Source organism: Sapajus apella, unplaced genomic scaffold (assembly GCF_009761245.1).
Source record: "Sapajus apella isolate SASKATOON/1434 unplaced genomic scaffold, GSC_monkey_1.0 scaffold86, whole genome shotgun sequence".
Taxonomy (NCBI): domain Eukaryota; kingdom Metazoa; phylum Chordata; class Mammalia; order Primates; family Cebidae; genus Sapajus; species Sapajus apella.
In genome coordinates, this window is record NW_022437026.1 from 1,924,057 (window position 1) to 1,945,041 (window position 20,985).

Sequence of the window (20,985 nt, forward strand, 5' to 3'; positions counted from 1 at the left end):
TTTTTTTTTTTTTTTTTTTTGTATTTTTAGTAGATACGGGGTTTCACCATGTTGGCTAGGATGGTCTCCATCTCTTGACCTCGTGATCCGCCTGCCTCGGCCTCCCAAAGTGCTGGGATTACAGGCGTGAGCCACCGCGCCCGGCCAGCACAGTCTTAATACTGAGGCTTTGGGACTTCCGGTGTTCTTTGGTTCTTTGCTTTGTTCCTTGTATCCCTAAAAGTTTTTTAAAAATTGTAATTTACCTAATAGGCTCCAAGGCATAGGCTTTATTCTACGAAGTGAGTAACAATATGTTTTTATTGACAGATTGATTGCCTTAACTTCTCCCTTGATTAGCCATAGAGTGAGCAGGGAGAAGTTGAAGTCTGTTTGTGCAAGTAGTGGTATTCCCCCTGCTTTTAAAACAAAGTTACCAGGAATGAGTCTTTTTTTAGAAAGTTGTTTTTGTTTACCTTAGAGCCCAAAACTCTTCTGGCTTGTTGCTGAAGCAAGGTTTAGACACAAGCTTGTGCATGTGTGGGTGTGGGGATGTCTGTGGTGTGCATGGAGGATGTTAACCTGTAATCCAATTCAGGGCTTAAAGAGGAGCAGGTGGAAGGAAGAGAGGCGGAGTCACACATCTACCCTCATCACATTCAAATGTGGAAAAAAAAAAATGGTGATTTCTTTACTTCTGTGAAATGCCTTTATAAGTTCCCATCCTTCTGGACAGTGACACAAGGGAGGGTTGGATGATTGGATGAGGGCCATATTTTAATCTATGAAGCATGGTAGGATTTAATCATTTAAATGATAAGCAGTCAGCCTGGTGTGGTGGCTCACACCTGTAATCCCAGCATTCTGGGAGACTGAGATGGGCAGATCACCTGAGACCAGCCTGACCAACATGGAGAAACCCTGTCTCTACTAAAAATACAAAATTAGCCTACAAAAAATACAAAACTCTAATAAAAATACAGGTGTGGTGGCACACGCCTGTAGTCCCAGCTATTTTGGGAGGCTGAGGCGGGAGAATTGCTTGAACCAGGGAGGCAGAGGTTGCCGTGAGCCGAGATCTCACCATTGCACTCCAGCCTGGGCAACGAGCGAAACTCCATCTCAATAATAATAATTATAATAATTATAATTATAAGCAGTCCACTTTAGACACAACGCTCAGTCTTTCATGTTTGCTGAAGATGGCATCTAGGTGCATGGGATGGGTGGGGTGGGGATGGTTCTTGGATCTATCCTGTGGCCTCTCCATCTCTGCTCATTTCTGCTCTGGAGCTGCTGGCCCAAGGCCCACCTGAGTTGCTGACTGCTGAGGAGAGACAGATCCTGCTCCTGGGCCTCCTGGGGCATTGATGTTGATATTGGCCAGAGTTACTAATTGCCAATTCTCTTTCTGCTTTTGAGATCCAGCAGTCTCCCTCGCTATCTATGCTACCTTGGCTGGTGGCAACGTGGATTGCCCTGAGACCTGGCCTTGACTTGTATGTGCCCCCTTCCCACTGAACCTGCTCAGTGTTCCACATCTCTGAGTCCCTCTGGAAATTTTCCTGCCAGATGCTTGACCAGTGCTCTTGAGCCTCCTTGGGCACATGGGAACTGAGGGCTGCTGATGAACGGCTAAGGAAAGGCGAGCTCAGCCCCACTTCCAGCAGTTTGCTCTGATGTGTCTGCTCCAGTTGGCGCAGGGCAGCCTGTGAGGTGACCTCCTTCCACATTCCCAAATGGGAATGAGACATGGAACTCACTCTTCTCAGCATTCCTTAAAAAGTCTACCAGTAATATCTATCACCTCCACCCCTCATAATAATACCACATGTAACAAGCACTGTTCTAAGCACTTCTTTATTTTTGAGATGGAATCTCGCTCTGTTGCCCAAGCTGGAGTGCAGTGGCATAATCTCAGCTCACTGCAACCTCGCCTTCCTGTTTCAAGTGATTCTCCTGCCTCAGCCTCCTAAGTAGCTGGGATTACAGGCATGCACCACTACACCGGCTAATTTTTGTATTTTTAGTAGAGACAAGTTTTCGCTGTGTTGGCCAGGCTGGTCTCAAACTTCTGACTGCCGGTGATCCGCCCATCTCGGCCTCCCAAAGTGCTGGGATTACAGGTGTGAGCCACTGCGCCCAGCCTATCCTAAGCACTCTAATGCATACTCACCTTATTGAGTTTTTATAACAATTCTGGGAAGTTAGTAATGTTACTATCACTGTTTGACAGGTGAAGAAACAGAGGCACAAAGGGATTAAATAGTTGCCCAAGGTTGAACCAAGATTTGAACCCAGGCAATCTGGTTTCAGATTTCATATTCTTAGCCATGACTTTGGCTCAGAGAGGAACAACTGAACCAATATGTCTGAATACCTCCTTTCTCTTCCACTACTTTACTTCTTCCCATAGTCTTCTTAATCTAGGATCAGAGAAGGTAGGCTTTGTCTTCTTTTTTTTCCCCCCTGTTTTGCTGGGATGTATCTGATGTATAACTCTATGACAACAATTCAAAGGGAAATGAAGAAATTTAGAAAATCCTCTCTCTCAACAAAACCTGGCTGTCAAAAATATTGTCTTGGCTGGGCACTGTGGCTCATACCTGTAATCCCACCACTTTGGGAGGCCAAAGCAAGAGGATCTCTTGAGCCCAGGAGTTCAAGACCAGCTTGAGCAACATAGTGAGATCCTATCTCTACAAAAAAATTTTGGCTGGACATGGTGGATCACACCTATAATCCCAGCATTTTGGGAGGCAGAGGCAGGAGGTCACTTGAGCCAGGGGTTCAAGACCAGCCTGAGAAACACAATGGGATCCTGTCTCTACAAAAAAAAAAATTTTTTTTTAATTTAGCCAAATGTGGCAGCTTGCAGCACCTGTAGTCCCAGGTACTCGGGAGGCTGAGGTGGGAGGATTACTTGAGCCTGGGAGCTCAAGGCTGCAGTGAGCTATGATCATGACACTGCGCTCCAGCCTGGGTGACAGAGCAAGACCATGTCTCAAAAAATAAAATAAACGTGTGTACCTATGCAACAATCTTGCATGTTCTTCACATGTACCCCCAAACCTAAAATGCAATAAAATAAATTTTAAAAAAATAATAAAATAAAATAAAATCTTGCTGGAAAACCTTATTTTGGGGGCCAGAAGTAAAATATTAACTATTTCTTTATCTTTGCACTCCTGTTGTGAAAATCCTCATTATCTTTTAGATAATATGGATACATCTGGCTGAACAGAAGTAAACAAGAACAAAAAAATGCAAAAGAGAAAAGCACTTGAATATATTTCAGAAAAAAAATTTCCTATTAAGCACATTGGTTTGGAAAGGAAACAGCTGTAATTGGTTATAATAATGGTTTGGTTTGGCAAGATCTTTTTGGATTTATACCTTTCCCCATCTCGTAAGCATCATTTGGAAGTAAACAGAAAAAAGGCTCTGGAAAATGGTTTATCTACCATGTCACACTGTAACCCTGGACCAGGGGTCAGCAAACTTTTTCTTTTTTATCAAATGCAAATTTCTGGTTTTTTTTTAATTTTAATTTTTAGCTTTTTTAATTTTAATTTTTATTTTTTGAGACACAGTCTCACCCTGTCACCCAGGCTAGTGTGCAGTGGCACAATCTCAGCTCACCGCAACCTCTGCCTTCTGGGCTCAAGCGATCCTCCCACCTTAGCCCCAGACCCCTGACCTAGTAGCTGGGATTACGGGTGCATGCCACCATGCCTGGCTCATTTTTGTATTTGTTGTAGAGACTGGGATTTCACCATGTTGCCCAGGCTGGTCTCAATCTCCTGAGCTCAAGCGATCTGCTCACCTCCACCTCTCAAAGTGCTGGGGTTACAGGTGTGAGCTCAGCCAGCAAACTTTTTCTGTAAAGGGCAAAATCCAATATTTTTTAGCCTTTGTGAGTCATATGGTTTTTGTTGCGATTACTCAATTCTATAATAATGTGAAAACAGCCATAGACAACATGTAAATGAATGAGTGTGACAGTGTTCCAATAAAACTTTATTTACAAAAGGAGTCAGATACTAATAAAAACAGATCAGAGTTGGCTCCAACAGGTTGTAGTCTGCTACCCCTGCTCTAGAATTTAATCAGAGTCTTGGAGGTCTAATTCCCATTTGAGAGGCAACTGCCAAGTCTCTACCACATGGATACTGGATTAAACACTGTGGGCTATAAAAGCACCACACACACGCCCTGGTGAGACACTTGATGGCCAGGGAAGCTGTAGTGAAGAGTGTTGCTGACATTTGGCTGATACTGAAACTGCATCTATGCGGAGGTTATCACTGTGGATGGGAATGGTTTCTATTTTTCTTTACTGCTAGGGTGCTTTTTGTGGTGTAAAGCCCGAGGGACATTTTTAGGGAAACTGTCTCTTGGAAAGTATATTTTAGAATATCCTTGAACTTATAGATAAGGAGACACTCAGATTGACTCAGAAACTACTCCAAGTCTAGTTTCATGGAGTGGGGGCCCTACACTGAGACCCTAGGGATCTTGCTATGTAAGAGCCAAGCATTGTTGTAGGGTATTGAAGAAGGCAACAGTAAGAAGATCCTTTAATTCTAAATTGTGGGAAATGCTCTAGGGTGAAAGCCAGGTGGCCTAGGTTCCTCTCTGCCTGCTGAGTCACTGTGTTTTTAGGCAAGTCACTAAACTTCTCTGGGGCTTCACATTCTTCTTTGTGAATGTGAAGCTATCAAAAGGTCGATTCCTAAGATCCCTTTAGCTCTTACATTCTGTTTCTAATGTGTGTTTTGGCCAGGCATGGTGGTTCACACCTGTAATCACCGCAGAGGCAGGAGGATCACCTGAGGTCAGGAGTTTGAGACCAGCCTGCCCAACATGGTGAAACCCTATTTCTACTAAAAATACAAAAATTAGCTGAGCATGGTGGTGCACGCCTGTAATCCCAGCTACTTAGGAGGTTGAGGCACACGTGAATGGCTTGAACCCGGGAAGCAGAGGTTGCAGTGAGCTGAGATCGCGCCACTGCACTCTAGCCTGGGTAACAGAGCAAGACTCTGTCTCAAAAAAAAAAAAAAAAAAATACTTCCTGTGTAACAGTATAAGATCTCAGATACAGGTCTGAATTTCAGTATGTAAAAGTTGAGGGCTAGAAATAGTAGGCTTTTTAAAAAATTCAAATAGAGCAAGAAGAATCTAGGGCTTTTAGTTTAATTTTACCAATAAGACCCTCCCTGATGGAAAATTTATGTAATTAGAAAAATTTTAGGGAAAATTACCACTATCTGTTGCCTCTGCTAATGGAGACTGAGTAGGGCATATCCACATCAAACAAGATACAGAGTGAGAATAAAAGCAGATTTCAGAATATGCTTATAAGCTCACTGATGCCCATTTATACATTACCTCAGCTGCTTCCAAACTCACTGCTCCAGGAATCCCGGGGCTAGCAGGGATGGCAGAGGGAAGCTTTCTGAGGGTCTGTGGAGGGAGCTGGTAGTGCAGGAAATGTTATTGAACATTTCCATCTTCACTCTTTAATATAGAAGCCATTAGCCACATGTAGACATTAAGCACATGACATTTGGTTGACTAAGAATTTAAATTTTAAATTTTATTTAGTTTCAATAAATTCACATATTTTGATTTTATTTATTTTAAAATTTATTTTAGAGACAAGGTCTCATTCTGTCACCCAGGCTGGAGTACAGTGGCACAATCATAGCTCACTGCAGCCTTGAACTCCTGGGCTTAAGTAATCCACAACCTTAGCCTCCCCAAGTGCTGAAATTACAAGCATGAACCACTGGCCCAAATTCAACTTTTTTGTTTTTTGTGTTTCTTTTTTGAGACAGAGTCTCACTCTGTCCCCCAGGTTGGAGTGCAGTGGCATGATCTCAATTCACTGCCACCTCTACCTCCTGGGTTCATGCAATTCTTGTGCCTCAGCCTCCCGAGTAGCTGGGATTACAGGCGTGCACCATCATGCCCAGCTAAATTTTTTGTGTATTTTCAGTAGAGATGTGGTTTCACCATGTTGACCAGGCTGGTCTCAAACTCCTAACCTCAGGTGATCTGCCCACTTCAACCTCTGACAGGGCTAGAATTACAGGCATGAGCACCGTGCCCGGCCTCTAAATTCACATTTAAGTAGTTACGTTTAAGTAGCTAGTAGCTACCTTCTTGGCCAATGGAGTTATCGACGAAAATTCTACATTTAGAATTCTGTCACTGTGTATGTGTCACTTCTATTCAAGCTACTCATGCCTTGATAGATGCTCATCAGGCCTGATTTGACATAAATAGAAAGTGAGGGTACACAGCTCTTGTGGGAATGCCCCATGAGGCCTAGTGATGCTATTGGTGGTGGTGAGTAAAATTTCCCTTCGCTCTTTTGCATTCAGAGGAGGGGGATTTTAACTGTGACTCACTGTTCAATGAATGATTAAGAACAGAGCCTCCTTTCAGTTAATACGGAGCACTTTTCACCTCTCACCTCCATGATGAAGTTAAAAGGCGCCTGGCAGCCAGGCATTGTGACTTAACCTGCAATCTCAGCACGTTGGGAGGCTGAGGCAGGTAGATCATGTCAGGAGATCGAGACCAGCCTGGCCAGCATGGTGAAACCCCGTCTCTATTAAAAATATGGAAAAATTAGCCAGGCGTGGTGGTACGCGCCTGTAATCCCAGCTATTCAGGAAGCTGAGGCAGGAGAATTGCTTGAACCTGGGAGGCAGAGGTTGCAGTCAGCCAAGATCGCACCGCTGCACTCTAGCCAGGTGACAGAGTGAGGCTCCATCTCAAAAAATTAAATTAAATTAAATTAAAAAGTAAAAGCACCTGGCAATCTCTTGGTGGCTTAAGGGAGAGGAATAGCTGATCTCTTCTTGGTGATAGAAGAGAGACAGACATCAGTAGTTTGCAAACTTTTTAAAGATGAGAAATCCTTTTCTTAACATAAAACAGATTAAAATGAAGCTGCTTGAATTCTAGAGTCACATCCACTTCTGCCCTACTTGCCCCTCGCCCCCCTCCATTTCTCAAGCTGCCCCTTAAGGCTCCTCTTGGGAACCACTGGACTTCTGTGCAGGAGGCATGGCCGATAAGCCTCTAAGGACTGGTGTGTGTGCTGGGCAACCCCAAGTCACACAAAATTATATGGAGGTTTCAAGTCTTGAAGTGATATTTTAAAAGGAAAAAAGAAAAAAAGAATAGGAAAAAGAAGGTTTACAAAGCACAGTCAAAATTATAGCCACTTATCCAGGCAGCAGACGGGATGCTGGCCCACAGAGCCTTTTTTACTGACAAAGTGTTCTCCAGACACCCCACCTATGAAGCATTCTTGCCAAAAATATTGAAACTGAATATGCTCTAGATCTAATTTCCAGTTTATAGGAAACACAGGGAAGACAGGAACGTATTAAAGACATTCAGGGATGGATTAAACCTGGGAAAGTCTACAGTGCAAACAACCTGACCTGGTTTCTTCAACAAATAAATTAGAGGAAAAAAGAAAAGGAGGAGGAACTCATAGATTAAAACTTAAGAGACAGCCTGGGTGTAGCAGCTCACACCTGTAATCCCAGCACTTTGGGAGGCTGAGGTGGTAGATCACTTAAGTCCAGGAGTTCTAGATCAGCCTGGGCAGCATAAGGAGATTCTGTCTCTACAAATAATTTTTTTTTTTTAATTAGCCTGGGCTGGGCATGGTGGCTCAAGCCTGTAATCCCAGCACTTTGAGAGGCCAAGGTGGGTGGATCACCTGAGGTCAGGAGTTCGAGACCAGCCTGGCCAATGTGGTAAAACCCCATCTCTACTAAAAATACAAAAATTAGCTGGGCGTGGTGGTGCGTGCTGTAGTCCCAGCCACTTGGGAGGCTGAGGCAGAAGAATCACTTGAACCCGGGAGGCGTAAGTTGCAGTGAGCCAAGATCACACCATTGTGATCTGGCCTGGGCGACAAAAGTGAAACTCTGTCTTGGAAGAAAAAAAAAAATTAGCCTGGTGTGGTGGCAAGCACGTGTAGTTCCAGCAACTGGGAAGGCTGAGCTGGGAGGATTGTTTGAGCCCAGGAGTTTAAGGCTGCCGTAAACTGTGATCATACCACCGCACTCCAGCTTGGATGACAGAGAAAAACTCGTCTAAAAAAAAAAAAAAAAAAAAAAAGGAAAAAGGCCTAAGAGGCACATGAGACGTATCAATCAAATATACAGCATATAGACCTTGTTTGGCTTATGTTGAAAACAAACCAACTGAATAATAAAACCTACCGCACATATCCAGGGACATTTGAATACGAATTAGAGATCTATTATTACTAAGGATATTTTGTTAACTTTAGGTGATATATGGTGTTTTGGTTATGTTAATATAAAGAGTCATTGTTTTTAGAGATTATTTTAGGTGGAACAATGTGATGTATAGTTTTTCCTTCAAGATAATCCATTGGTAGCGTGGTGAGTGGGAAGACAGATGAAACTAGATTGCTTATGTGTTGATAATCATTGAAAATGGGTTTGGGGTACATGAAGATTTATTATATTACTCTCTGTTTTTGTGTATGTTTGAAAATTTCTACAACTAAAAGCTTTTTTAAACGGGGAGGAAAACCACAGAGTGTTCCTCATACAGAGATGTCTGAATGTCACTGATGCACTGTGTCTTGAATTGCACAGGGGACTCAGGTTGAGGTGTGGGGAGGACGCAAGCTCAAAGGTGGCACTGGGGAGTGGACAGAAGAGACTGCAGCCAAGTCTGTAAGACTGAGGGTGGGGTGGGAGACACAGGAATGGGGTTCTGAGAGAGGATGGAAATCAGAGCTTAGAGTCTCAAGAAAACCACAGCAAACCCTCCAGTGGAGGTAGCAGTCCAGTCACCACTCATTTTACAAATGAGAGAAGCAGTTCAGTTTCAAGGTGGGACTAGAGACTTACAAGCTGAGTTTCCTGGCTCCCCCTTTAATCCCATGGATGTGTACATTTGAGTGTGTGTGTGTGTGTGTGTGTGTGTGAGAGAGAGAGAGAGAGAGAGAGAGAGACATTAATACAGGAATAGTTGCTTATGCCTTCAGTGTACTTTGCTGCTTATGTTTTCAGAATACTTTGTACATATTTTACTTTATTTGATCCTCACAATGACCCAGTAGCAATTTACAGATGAGGAAACTAAAACCAAAGTGTCCTGTCCAAGATCACACAGCTGGTGATGGAGCCAGGACTCAATTCAAGATTTCTTCCTTCCAACTCTTTCTTTTTTAACATAGATTCCCGCCCCCACAGTCTGCAATACATGCATACAGCACATGTGCGCATGCACACACACACACACACGCATGCACACACACACCAATGTCATTATTGCTACCTGTGTGGTGGAGCTCAACATGTTGATAATAACTCACCATCACCTAAGGAGACAGACCTAGTTTTAACTGCCTGTCCTGCTATTTACTAGGGGTGTGTGTGTGTGTGTGTGTGTGTGTGTGTGTGTGTGAATAGACTTTGTTTTTTAGAGCTGTTTTAGGTTCTCAGCAAAATCCATCACAAAGTACAGAGAGCTCTCCTGTATTACCCCCACTCGTGGCCTCCCCCACTGCCAACGTCCCACACCAGAGTAGTACATTTGTTGCAATCATTGAACCTACACTGACACATCATTATCACCCAGATTCCACAGTTTACATTAGAGTTCACCCCTGGCATGGTGCATTCTGGGGGTTTTGACTAGCTGTGTTTTTGAGCAACTTACTTTGCTTCCTTTCTCCCTGTGAAGATAGTGATCTTAGTGCCTACTTTAGAATGATCACTGTGAGGACTAAATTAAATCAGATCATGCATATCAAACAAATTACCTGCCTGGCACAGGGTAAAAGAACCCAAATACGCATATGAATCCCTTCAGTCTGAGCCTGGCTGTGTAGCTACTGAATCTTTCCCTTGTTCTCCTTGATCCCAGCCCAGAACCTCTCGTCTGCACCTGGATGAGTCTATACCAGAGATGATTTCTAGAAGTTCCTTAAAGATATTAGTCTGTGGGCCAGGTGCAGTGGCCCACGCCTGTAATCACAGCACTTTGGGAGGCTAAGACAGGTGGATCACCTGAGGTCAGGAGTTTGAGACCAGCCTGGACAACATGGTGAGACTCGGTCTCTACTAAAAATACAAAAATTAGCTGGGTGTGGTAGCATGTGCCTGTAAGCCCAGCTACTCTGGAAGCTGAGGCAAGAGAATCGTTCGAACCCGGGAGGTGGAGGTTGCAGTGAGCCGAGGTCGTACCATTGCACTCCAGCCTGGGCAACAAGAGTGAAACCACGTCTCAAGAAAAAAAAAAAAAAGAGGGTATTAGCTTGTGAAGGTTTACTGTGCTGCTGAGAGGCACTTAAAGTTTGGCTCTTGAGGAAGGAGCTGTTAGTTAAGCAGGGATGAAATAGATGTAGGTTCACAGAATGAACCCTTAAGGTGGGCTGTGGGACAGAAAGTTTCCAATGTGAACCCCTCAGCAAGAGAAACGGAAGGGGAAGAGAAAGTACAGAAAGGAAAAATCTAAGTGTGGGGGCGAGCTGCTGCTTTTACCCACCATGAAGGTGAAATCAAGAAACTTTTTTTACTGGGGTTTGTCAAGGAAGACCTTCAATACTATGAACTGTGGAATATGCAAAATGAGAACTGTCTCGCACATTTCTATCCCCTTCTCTCTCACACTGTTTACCTTCAGATGCCTACACAGGGTAGCTGGGGGAAATTAAAAGAAGCAGAGCTTCTAGCATTTTTTCTTTGTGAACAACCCTGGTAAAAAGAGTTTGTGCCAAGGGTTCTTCGTTGCTCTGCTGACAACCAGTTCCTTCCCCTGCTGTTCTTACAGGATTCAGTCTGCACAAGAGTATTGACATCACTGTTTCATATGCAACTGTAAGGACCCATCTGTAAGCCTTTTGAGAACAGGGATTATGGCTTCTACTTCTGAAACTCCCATAGCAGTAAGCCCCTGCACATGAGCACATAGTAATTGATACTGGGCTTCCGAGGGGGGCCTCCTTCTGCATAGTGTAATGCTAGGTCCCCATGTCAAGTCAGATGCCGACAAGATTCTTGTTAGAAAAACTGTGGGTAACTAAGACCCAAGAGAGTGGGGTGCAGAAATGGAAGTACAGTTTCCTGAACATTGTCATAATGTGACACTGATTGCTGTGTGATCTTATGTGAGTCATTTCCTTCCCATCTGTTACCTTGGTTTCACTCACTGCAAAATGAGAACAATTTTGTAAAGGCACATGCCTGTATTCACTTTTTTTCCTGATCAGAAAAGTAATATATATTTCTTGTAGAAAATATAGAATATACAGAAGAATGTGTAAGAAATAAAAGTCCCCACTTAAAACCACGCAGAGGCCAGACACGGTCGCTCACACCTGTAATCCCAGCACTGTAGGAGGTTGAGAGGTGGGTATATCACTTGAGTCCAGAAGTTCCAGAGCAGCCTGGACAACATGGCAAAACCCGATCTCTACAAAAAATATAAAAATTAGCCGAACATCGTGGTGAGCGCCTAGTCCCAGCTACTTGGAAGGCTGAGGTGCAGTCAGCCAAGCTTGTACCACTGCACTACAGACTGGGCAGCAGTGAACCCTTCCCACCCCCCCAAAAAAGAAAAAAAAACAGAAAAGAAAAAGAAAACCACCCAGAGATTTAACATGGTTTAAATTTTGGTTCACTGCTTTTCGTTTTTATTTATTTACATTAAACTTTCTGGGCGCGGTGGCTCAGCCTATAAACCCAGCACTTTGGAAGGCCGAGGCGGGTGGATCACGAGGTCAAGAGATAGAGACCATCGTGGTCAACGTGGTGAAACCCAGTCTCTACCAAAAATACAAAAATTAGCTGGGCATGGTGGTGCGCACCTGTAATTCCAGCTACTCGGGAGGCTGAGGCAGGATAATTGCTTGAACCCAGGAGGCAGAGGTTGCAGTGAGCCGAGATCATGCCATGGCACTCCAGCCTGGGCAACAAAAGCAAAACTCTGTCTCAAAAAAAAAAAAAAAATTTGATGTAGTTCGAGCGCTGTGGCTCACACCTATAATTCCAGCACTTTGGGAGGCCAAGGTGGGTAGATCATTTGAGGTCAGGAATTCGAGACCAGCCTCGCCAATATGGTGAAACCCTGCCTGTACTAAAAATACAAAAATTAGCTGTGCTTGGTGGCGGGCGTCCCAGCCACTCGCGAGGCTGAGGCAGAAGAATCGCTTGAACCCAGGAGGTGGAGGTTGCAGTGACCCGAGATCATGCCACTGCACTCCAGCCTGGGCGACAGAGCAAGACTGTCTCAAAAACAAAAACAAAAACAAAAAAACATTTGATGTAATTGATATATTGCTTTTTAATCTTTTCCGTGTGTGTATGCCATGCATGTGTGTAATTTGCAGAGTCCAATGCAAAATGAAAACCTAGGGCTCCTTGTTCCCAAATGACGAAGAACTTCAAGAAGGCAACAGCAGAGCATTGAATCCAGTCAGGAGCCCTGTCTGGCTGTGTGTCATGTGCCCATGAAGCAGGCTCTTTGTATTCTCTACTCAGAATAATAAGATCATTTATTGCAGGTTCTCTGTGTGTCAAGTATTTCATTTAATTAGTTGTAATTTAATTCAGCTTCTCTGATATAAATACAATTCTTCTCCCTCCCCATTTTTGCAGATAAAACAACTGGGGATCAGAGAGTTTAAGCAGCTTGCCCAAGTTCATACAGCTAGTCAGTGCAGAGGCAATTATTCACACCTGAGGCTTTCTGGCTTCTTCCATTGCAGCACATTCCCTGTCACACTAACTTTTATAAATTAATTTTAAAATTATTAATAAAGTTGAGATTATACTATAACTAAAATCTGTTTTTTTTTTCCTAAGACTGAGTCTTGCTCTGTCCCCCAGGCTAGAGTGCAGTGGTGCCATCTTGGCTCACTGCAACCTCCGCCTCCCAAGTTCAAGCGATTCTCCTGCCTCAGCCTCCACCATGTTGGCCAGACTGGTTTTGAACTCCTGACCTCGTGATCCACCCGCCTCAGCCTCCCAAAGTGCTGGGATTACAGGTGTGAGCCACTGCGCCCAGCCCATAAAATCTTATATTGCATTCTTTTCCATTTTATATCGCGAGTGTTTTTCTCCCTCTTATTAAATATAAGAGAAAAACTGTGGCTATTTACGAGAGTGAAGTCATAAATGACAAAGCACTGAGAATTTCATTACAAGATTAGATTAAATACAAAATGTGAATGAGTCGAAGACAGAGCATGTTGCCAGTGGAGACTTGGCAAAGGCTAGGCTGCTGTATTTAACCCACATTCCCTGTCTGATAAATAGAATATAAACATTTCGGTCCGGGTGTGGTGGCTCACACTTGTAATCCCAGCACTTTGGGAGGCCAAGGCGGGCAGATCACGAGGTCAGGAGTTCCAGACCAGCCTGAGCAACATGGTGAAACCCCATCTCTACTAAAAATACAAAAATTAGCTGGCTGTGTAATCCCAGCTACTCAGGAGGCTGAGGCAGGAGAATCGCTTGAACCTGGGAGGCGGACGTTGCAGTGAGCCAAGATCACGCTATTGCACCCCAGCCTGGGTGACAGGGTGAGACTTCATCTCAAAAAACAAAGGCCTGCTACAGTGGTTTCCACCTGTAATCCCAGCACTTTGGGAGGCCGAGGTGGGCGGATCACAAAATCAAGAGATGGAGACCATGCTGACCAACATGGTGAAACCCCGTCTCTATTAAAAATACAAAAATTAGCTGGGCTTGGTGGCGTGCGCCTGTAGTTCCAGCTACTCAGGAGGCTGAGGCAGGAGAATCCTTTGAACCCGGGAGGCGGAGGTTGCAGTAAGCCGAGATCAGGCCACTGCACTCTAGCCTGGCAACAGAGCAAGACTCCGTCTCAAAAAAAAAAAAAAAGAATATAAACATGTCACTCTCCTTGCTCTGAACATCTTTCACATTAAAAAGGATATTTTTGCAGATTCCCAGCAGTCAAAAAGATCTCTGTCCAATTTTACTTTTCATAGAAGTAAAAATTTCATTGTAAAATAAAAGCAATTGGGTTCTTTGTCAAACATAAATAATATTATATGGAATATAATTTTCAACCTTCTTACACACACACACACACACACTCTCTCTCTCTCTCTCTCTCTCTCTCAAATATCCTTATGGGGGTGTGCATTCCCATCCTCCTTGGTAATCACTGAGTTATGTGTAAAAAAGAACCAGTTCTGGCCAGGCACGGTGGCTCATGCCTGTAATCCCAGCATTTTGGGAGGCTGAGGCAGGTGGATCATGAGGTCAAGAGATCGAGACCATCCTGGCCAACATGGTGAAACCCTGTCTCTACTAAAAATACAAAAAAATTAGCTGGGTGTGATGGCGCGCGCCTGTAGTCCCAGATACTCGGGAGGCTGAGGCAGGAGAATTGCTTGAACCCGGGAGGCAGAGGTTGCAGTGAGCCGAGATCGCACCACTGCACTCCAGCCTGGCCCCTGGTGACGGAGTGAGACTGTCTGAAAAAAAAAAAAAAAAAAATGGCCGGGCACGGTGGCTCACGCCTGTAATCCTAGCACTTTGGGAGGCCGAGGTGGGTGGATCACCTGAGATCAAGAGTTCAAGACCAGCCCTGCCATAATGGTGAAACCCCATCTTAAAAAAAAAAAAAAAAAAAAAAAGAGTCAGTTCCGAAGGTAATGTTAAAAATATTATTATACACCACCGCAGACTTGGGGAAATTGACTTAATCTCTCCAAGTCTGAGGAGCCACATTTTTAAAATAAAGCTCATAAGAGCTACCTCAACAGTGGAATGAGGAAAGAACCTGACAGGTAGGCTTTTCCTAAAGTTGGGATTTCTAAGCCAAGAGTTAAATTTAGGTTACTGCGAATTAGATTTTCTTTGTAGGCCTCAATTCATCAATGAAAACTGCAACCATGGTTAGGGTCCCTGGGATCTGGGGCTGAGAAACTGGGGGAGAAGACAGTTCTGTAAGGCTTATTCCTGTACCCATCTCCTTTCGTTTGTCACAGTTCTTATTTTCTAGGAAACTGTGGTTAAAAGAAAGACAGAGTACAGCTACCTGTTAGGGAGAAAAAAATCACAAAACACAATCCTCAGCTTTCAAGATGCGTGAGGGAGAGAAACACTAAGGTAGTGACTTGCTCCTGAAGTCAACTGAGTCTTGGGGAATTTAAGCAGCTGAGGGATACAAGCTTCAGGCCACAGAAAGTGAGGGCCATTGGGACAGGAAAAAAAGAAATTCCTCCTCCTTGGGTGTTAAGTTTCCACCTATCAAAATGCATCTTTCTAGATGACTTGCTGCCCTTTGCTGGCAAGCTCTCCCAATGCTGTGCAAAGAGATTTAACAAGAAATCACCGGCTGTGCGGGGTGGCTCAGGCCTGCCATCCCAGCACTTCGGGAAGCCAAGGCAAGCTGGGCAACATAGCAAGACCCCGTCTCTACAAAAAACAAATAAAAATAATTAGCTGGGCATGGTGGGAAATTATAATGAGCTGTGATTATGCCACTGCACTCCAGCCTGGGTGATAGAGCAAGACCTTGTCTCTAAAAAAAAAAAATTTTTTTTAATAACATGATTAGACTTTAGATATATACAGTGCATGTACAGTGTCCCCCCCAAATCTGTCTCCTGAGGAGCCCAGCATGCACGTAACCCCAGGTCACTCACAATGAATGAGGAAGGGACACAGTGGCTGGGCCCATGTGTGGGGGCTCTAACGCTGTTTTCATGCGCTCTTCACGCTGTGTCCCAGCCTGGAGGGTTTTTTCTCTTTCTGCCCTTTACTAGCGCTTGTTGGGCACCCTTTACTCTCTCTTTTTTCTCCTTCTTCAAGAGGCTGAAGTCAAGCCCTTTTCTCATTAAGACTAAGTAACCTGAGGACAGAACCTCCGTGTTCCCCAAATGTTCTCCTATATGTCATTACACGTGGGTCACAGGATGACTCTGCATACCCCTTTATTTCACAGACCAGGCTGTGCCACGAGCCCATGGCCAAACACTAGCAAGGGGCAGAGCCACAGCTTCCACAGGAGTCTTGGACATCAAATCCCTCTGTATTCTTTCCTTTGTTCCTTGCTGCCTTACTCCCCAGGCGTACATACCTACTATTCCAGGACACCCTTGAACTCAGCCAAGCCTCTGTTCCTTCCTCATCCATTCTGTTCCTCCCTTTCCATCACCGGTACTTCTTTATACTTTTCAGTCACAGCATTTGGCCACTTCCTCCCCATTCTCTACGTAAAACTGCAGTTTTCTAGCACTTTCAACTTGACTTTGAAAAGCTTGCAAATGGGAAAGACCCTTATACTTTTCTGCCTTGGTTTTTTCCCCACCCCCTTTACTGCTTGAGGTGAACACCTACTTGAGAAACTGAGAATCCTTATAATCACAGTGAGTTACATTTTGGTTTTGCTTCTCATTATGCTTTTTAAATTATTAATATAGTGTAAGTCCATTATAGAAGATTTGGAGAATAGAGAAGAGAAAAAATAAACGTAAATAACGTCATGATCCCAACACCCCTGCACTTAGCCTATTTTAATAATGATGATGTTTTAAGAAGAAATTGACTCTCCACTTACTCATATAATTACTACACTGTTTTTGCACTTAGGGTATCTTTTCAGCTCATGGTCGCTTTGCAAGACACTACTGCCAATTCATGAGCAGAGGGCACGATTGACTGCTCAGCCCTGGTCCGATAGATAGTAGCCACAAATTCAGTTTCATTTAAGGAGCTGGTCAGCTTATTTTAAACACTTCCATTGCCTGCTAGGTCGAAGAGGTTCGCTATGAGATGGGCATTTGGACTGGCTGATCTTTGGATAACAATAACTGTGCTTAACCCAACACAACCTTGTCCAGATCTAGCCATTCAAACATTCCTTGCCATTTAGGCAAGTACAGAATACATCCTCTGTTCATGGAAGGGGTTACTTAGGGATAGAGGAATATATAAAATGAGTCTCTACATTTTTTCATTTCAAATTTTTTTTAATTTAAAAAGGTTTTTTTGTTTTCTGTTTGTTTTATTTTTTGTAGAGACGGCATCTTGCTGTGTTGCTCAGGCTGGTGACGAAATCCTAGGCTCAAGTGATCCTCCTGCCTTGGCCTCCCAAAGTGTTGGGATTACAGGTGTGAGCCGCTGCACCTAGCCACATCAATATATTTAGTAAAACTCTCGTTACCTTGGCTTAAAATTTCCTAGGCTTAGATATACATGTATGTAAAGTCATGACACAGATACATAACATGTTAGAGATAGAATGGTGGCTGTGGGCCAGGCGCAGTGGCTCACGCCTGTAATCCTAGTACTTTGGGAAGCCGAGGCAAGTGGATCACCTGAGCTCAGAAGTTCAAGACCAACCTGGGCAACATGGCAAAACCTTGTCTCTACAAAAAACACAAAAATTAGCCAGGTGTGGTGGCACGCACCTGTAGTCCCAGCCGCTTGGGGAGCTGAGTCAGGAGAATTGCTTGAGCCTGGGAGGTGGGGGTTGCAGTGAGTCAAGATCACCACTGCTCTCCAGCCTGGGCAACAGAGTGAGAAGATCCTGTCTCAAAAACAACAACAAAAAGAATGGCTGGTGATTGTGGTTGATATGTACAGAGAGGGTATACCAGAATCACCTGGAGATGGCCACATGTATAATGGACAAAATGGATGACGTGTTAGATTCAAAAGGTATAAAGAGCTACTAAAGAGCCGAGCATGGTGGCTCATGCCTGTAATCCCAGCACTTTGGGAGGGCGAGGCAGGCAGATTACCTGAAGTAAGGAGTTTGAGAACAGCCTGGCCAACGTGGTGAAACCCTGTCTCTACTAAAGATACAAAAATTAGCTGGGCATGGTGGCGGGCACCTGTAAACCCAGCTACTCGGGAGGCTGAGGCAGGAGAATCGCTTGAACCCTGGAAGCGGAGGTTGCACTGAGCCAAGATTGCACCATTGCACTCCAGCCTGGGTAACAAGAGTGAAACTCTGTCTCAAAAAAAAAAAAAAAAAAAAAAGAGCTACTAAAAATCAATAGGAAAAACCTAAACAGCCCAGCAAAGAAATGGGCAAAGAATATAAACAGTACTGTGCAGAAAAAGAAACTCAATGGCCAAATGTGAAAAAAAGGCTCCACTCACTAGCAACCAGGGACATGCAATTGTATCCTATTAAAAACAATAGGATACAATTTCACACCCATGGAACTGGCCAAAAGTAAAATGTTTGACAATAGCAAATGTTGGCAAAGATGTATAAAAATGAGGCTGGGCGTGGTGGCTTACGCCTGTAATCCCAGCACTTTGGGAGGCTGAGGCGGGCAGATCGCAAGGTCAGGAGTTCAAGACCAGCCTGGCCAATATGGTGAAACACTGTCTCTACGAAAAATACAAAAATTAGCCAGGTGTGGTGACGGGAGCCTGTAATCCCAGCTACTCTGGAAGCTGAGGCAGGAGAATCGCTTGAACCTGTTAGGTGGAGGTTGCAGTGAGCTGAGACTGTGCCATTGCACTGCAGCCTGGGCAACAGAGACTCCATCTCAAAAAAAAAAAAAAAAAAAAGAAAAGAAAATGAGAACTGTCATGCACATCTGGCAGAAGTATAAATGACAAGGTCATTTGTGAGAATAATTTGACAATATCTAGAAAAGTTGAACATGTCCATAGTCTAAGAGCTTACAGTCCACTTCTAGTCATATTCCAAGCAGCTTTTCTCAACTGAGATTCTTCTTCTGAACCATAGTACATAGAAAATTATTTGAATGATTATTTTCTCTACACTCCCAAGGATGGTACATAACTAGTGTCATTCCAGATGCATAGAAGTTATCACATACAGTGGTTGCATTACGACATTAGAGTTTGTCTTGTTTTTTGTTTTGTTTTGTTTTGTTTTTGTTTTTGTTTTTTTTTGAGACAGAGTCTCTCTCTGTCACCCAGGCTGGAGTGCAATGGCACCATCTCAGCTCACTGCAACCTCTGCCCCCGAAGTTCAAGCGATTCTCCTGCCTCAGCCCCCTGAGCGGTTGAGATTACAGGCATCCGCCACCACGCTCAGCTAATTTTTGTGTTTTTAGTAGAGACGGGGTTACACCATATTGGTCACGCTGGTCTAGAATTCCTGACCTCGTGATCTGCCCGTCTCGGCCTCCCAAAGTGCTGGGACTACAGGCATGAGCCACTATGCCTGGCCAGAATTTGTTTTGTTTTAAACCCAGTTGAGAAAGACTGCAAAGGAATCTCTCAAACATATATATAATACCTCACTATTAGCAATAATAAGAAATTGGAAATAGTTTGTTGATTTGTAGGAGAATAGATCAATAAATCACAGTATATTTCTAATGTGGAATTCTATATAACAGTTTAAATCAATGAATTAGATCTATATGATTCAGCACTGATAAATCTTGAAAATAAAATATTGACTAAAAATTGTAGAACATTATAAAAGGATGATCCCATTAATAATATTTTATAAAATATGCAAATGAATACCATCTATATTACAGTGTATTTGTAGTAAAAATATAAAATATGGTCTAGATACACATCACATTCATGTGGCAGCTTCTGAGGGAGAGGGAAGCAGTTCTGGGACTGTGATAGTCATTAGGTCTCTTTAAGAATCTTCTGGATTTCCTTCCAGTACATGGTAGGATTGTATGTCCTTATATTATTTGAAGTTAGGCACAACCATATGACTTACTGTGGGCAATAAAATGAAAGTGGAAGTGTTACTCTTGGGTGGAAGATTTAAGGACGAGATGCACAATTTACTGAGCTTCTCCCTTTGCTGTAGTGATCATCAGTGTTCAGGTTTCAGTGTTTCAGTCCACTTCATCAGCTGGGGCCTGGAGTGAAGACAGCGTACAACGGTCTCCAAATGACCAACAGGGAACATGAGGCATGACTGAGAAATCACCTCTGTTTCCTTACACTACGAAAATTGTGGGAGCATATATTTGTTACTGTAGTATAGCTAGCCCATCACATTGATACAGGGACTTCAACTTTATCTGTAATGTTGCATTCCTTATTTTTATTTATTTATTTTTGAGACAGAGTGTTGCTCCGTCGCCAGGCACCAGGCTGGAGTGCAGTGGCACAATCTCGGCTCACTGGGTTCAAGCAATTCTCCTGCCTCAACCTCCCAAGTAGCTGGGACTACAGGTGTGTGCCACCACACCCAGCTAATGTTTGTATTTTTTTTTTTTTTTTTTTTTTTTTTTAGTGAAGAGAGGTTGACATTGAGTCAGGATAATAAAGCATCAACAAAAAGCTATGTGCATTGAAACCATCATAAGAAATGGTATGAGTGGCCAGTGGAAGTTTAAAGTATAAACACAACTTTTAAAGGGTTTTCAAAAGGTGTTTTTTTTGTGGGGGGGAGGGGGACAGCCGCAGAGACAGAGAGAAAGAGAAAGGGGGAGAGAGAACAGGAGTCTTGCTCTATTGCCCAGGCTGGAATGCAATCTAAAAATAGGTATTAAAAACCTCTCTTATGCCGATAATTGTATTTAACAGCGGAGACAGGAAGGAATAAGGGAAGAAAATAACAAGCAAACAGCCAACCAAGATTTCATTTAAGTCTGTGAAATGCTATGCAAATGCTGAAGAGTGATTTACTTCCAATTATGTGGTCACTTTCAAAATAGGTGTAATATGATACTGAGAAAAATGTATGTTCTGTGGACCTGGGGTGAAGAATTCTATAAATATTCACAGAGTTTACTTGTTTCAGGTCTGAGTTCAAATCATAGATGTCCCTGTTAATTTTCTATCTCGTTCATCCGTCGAATATTAACAATGTGGTGTCAGAGTCTCCCGCTATTATTGTGCGGGAGTCTAAGTCTCTTTATAAGTCATTAAGAACTTGTCTTATGTATCTGGGTGCTCCTATATTGGGTGCATATATATTTATGATCATTGACTCCTGTTGTTGCATTGATCCTTTTACCATTATGTAATGTCCTTCTTTGTTTCT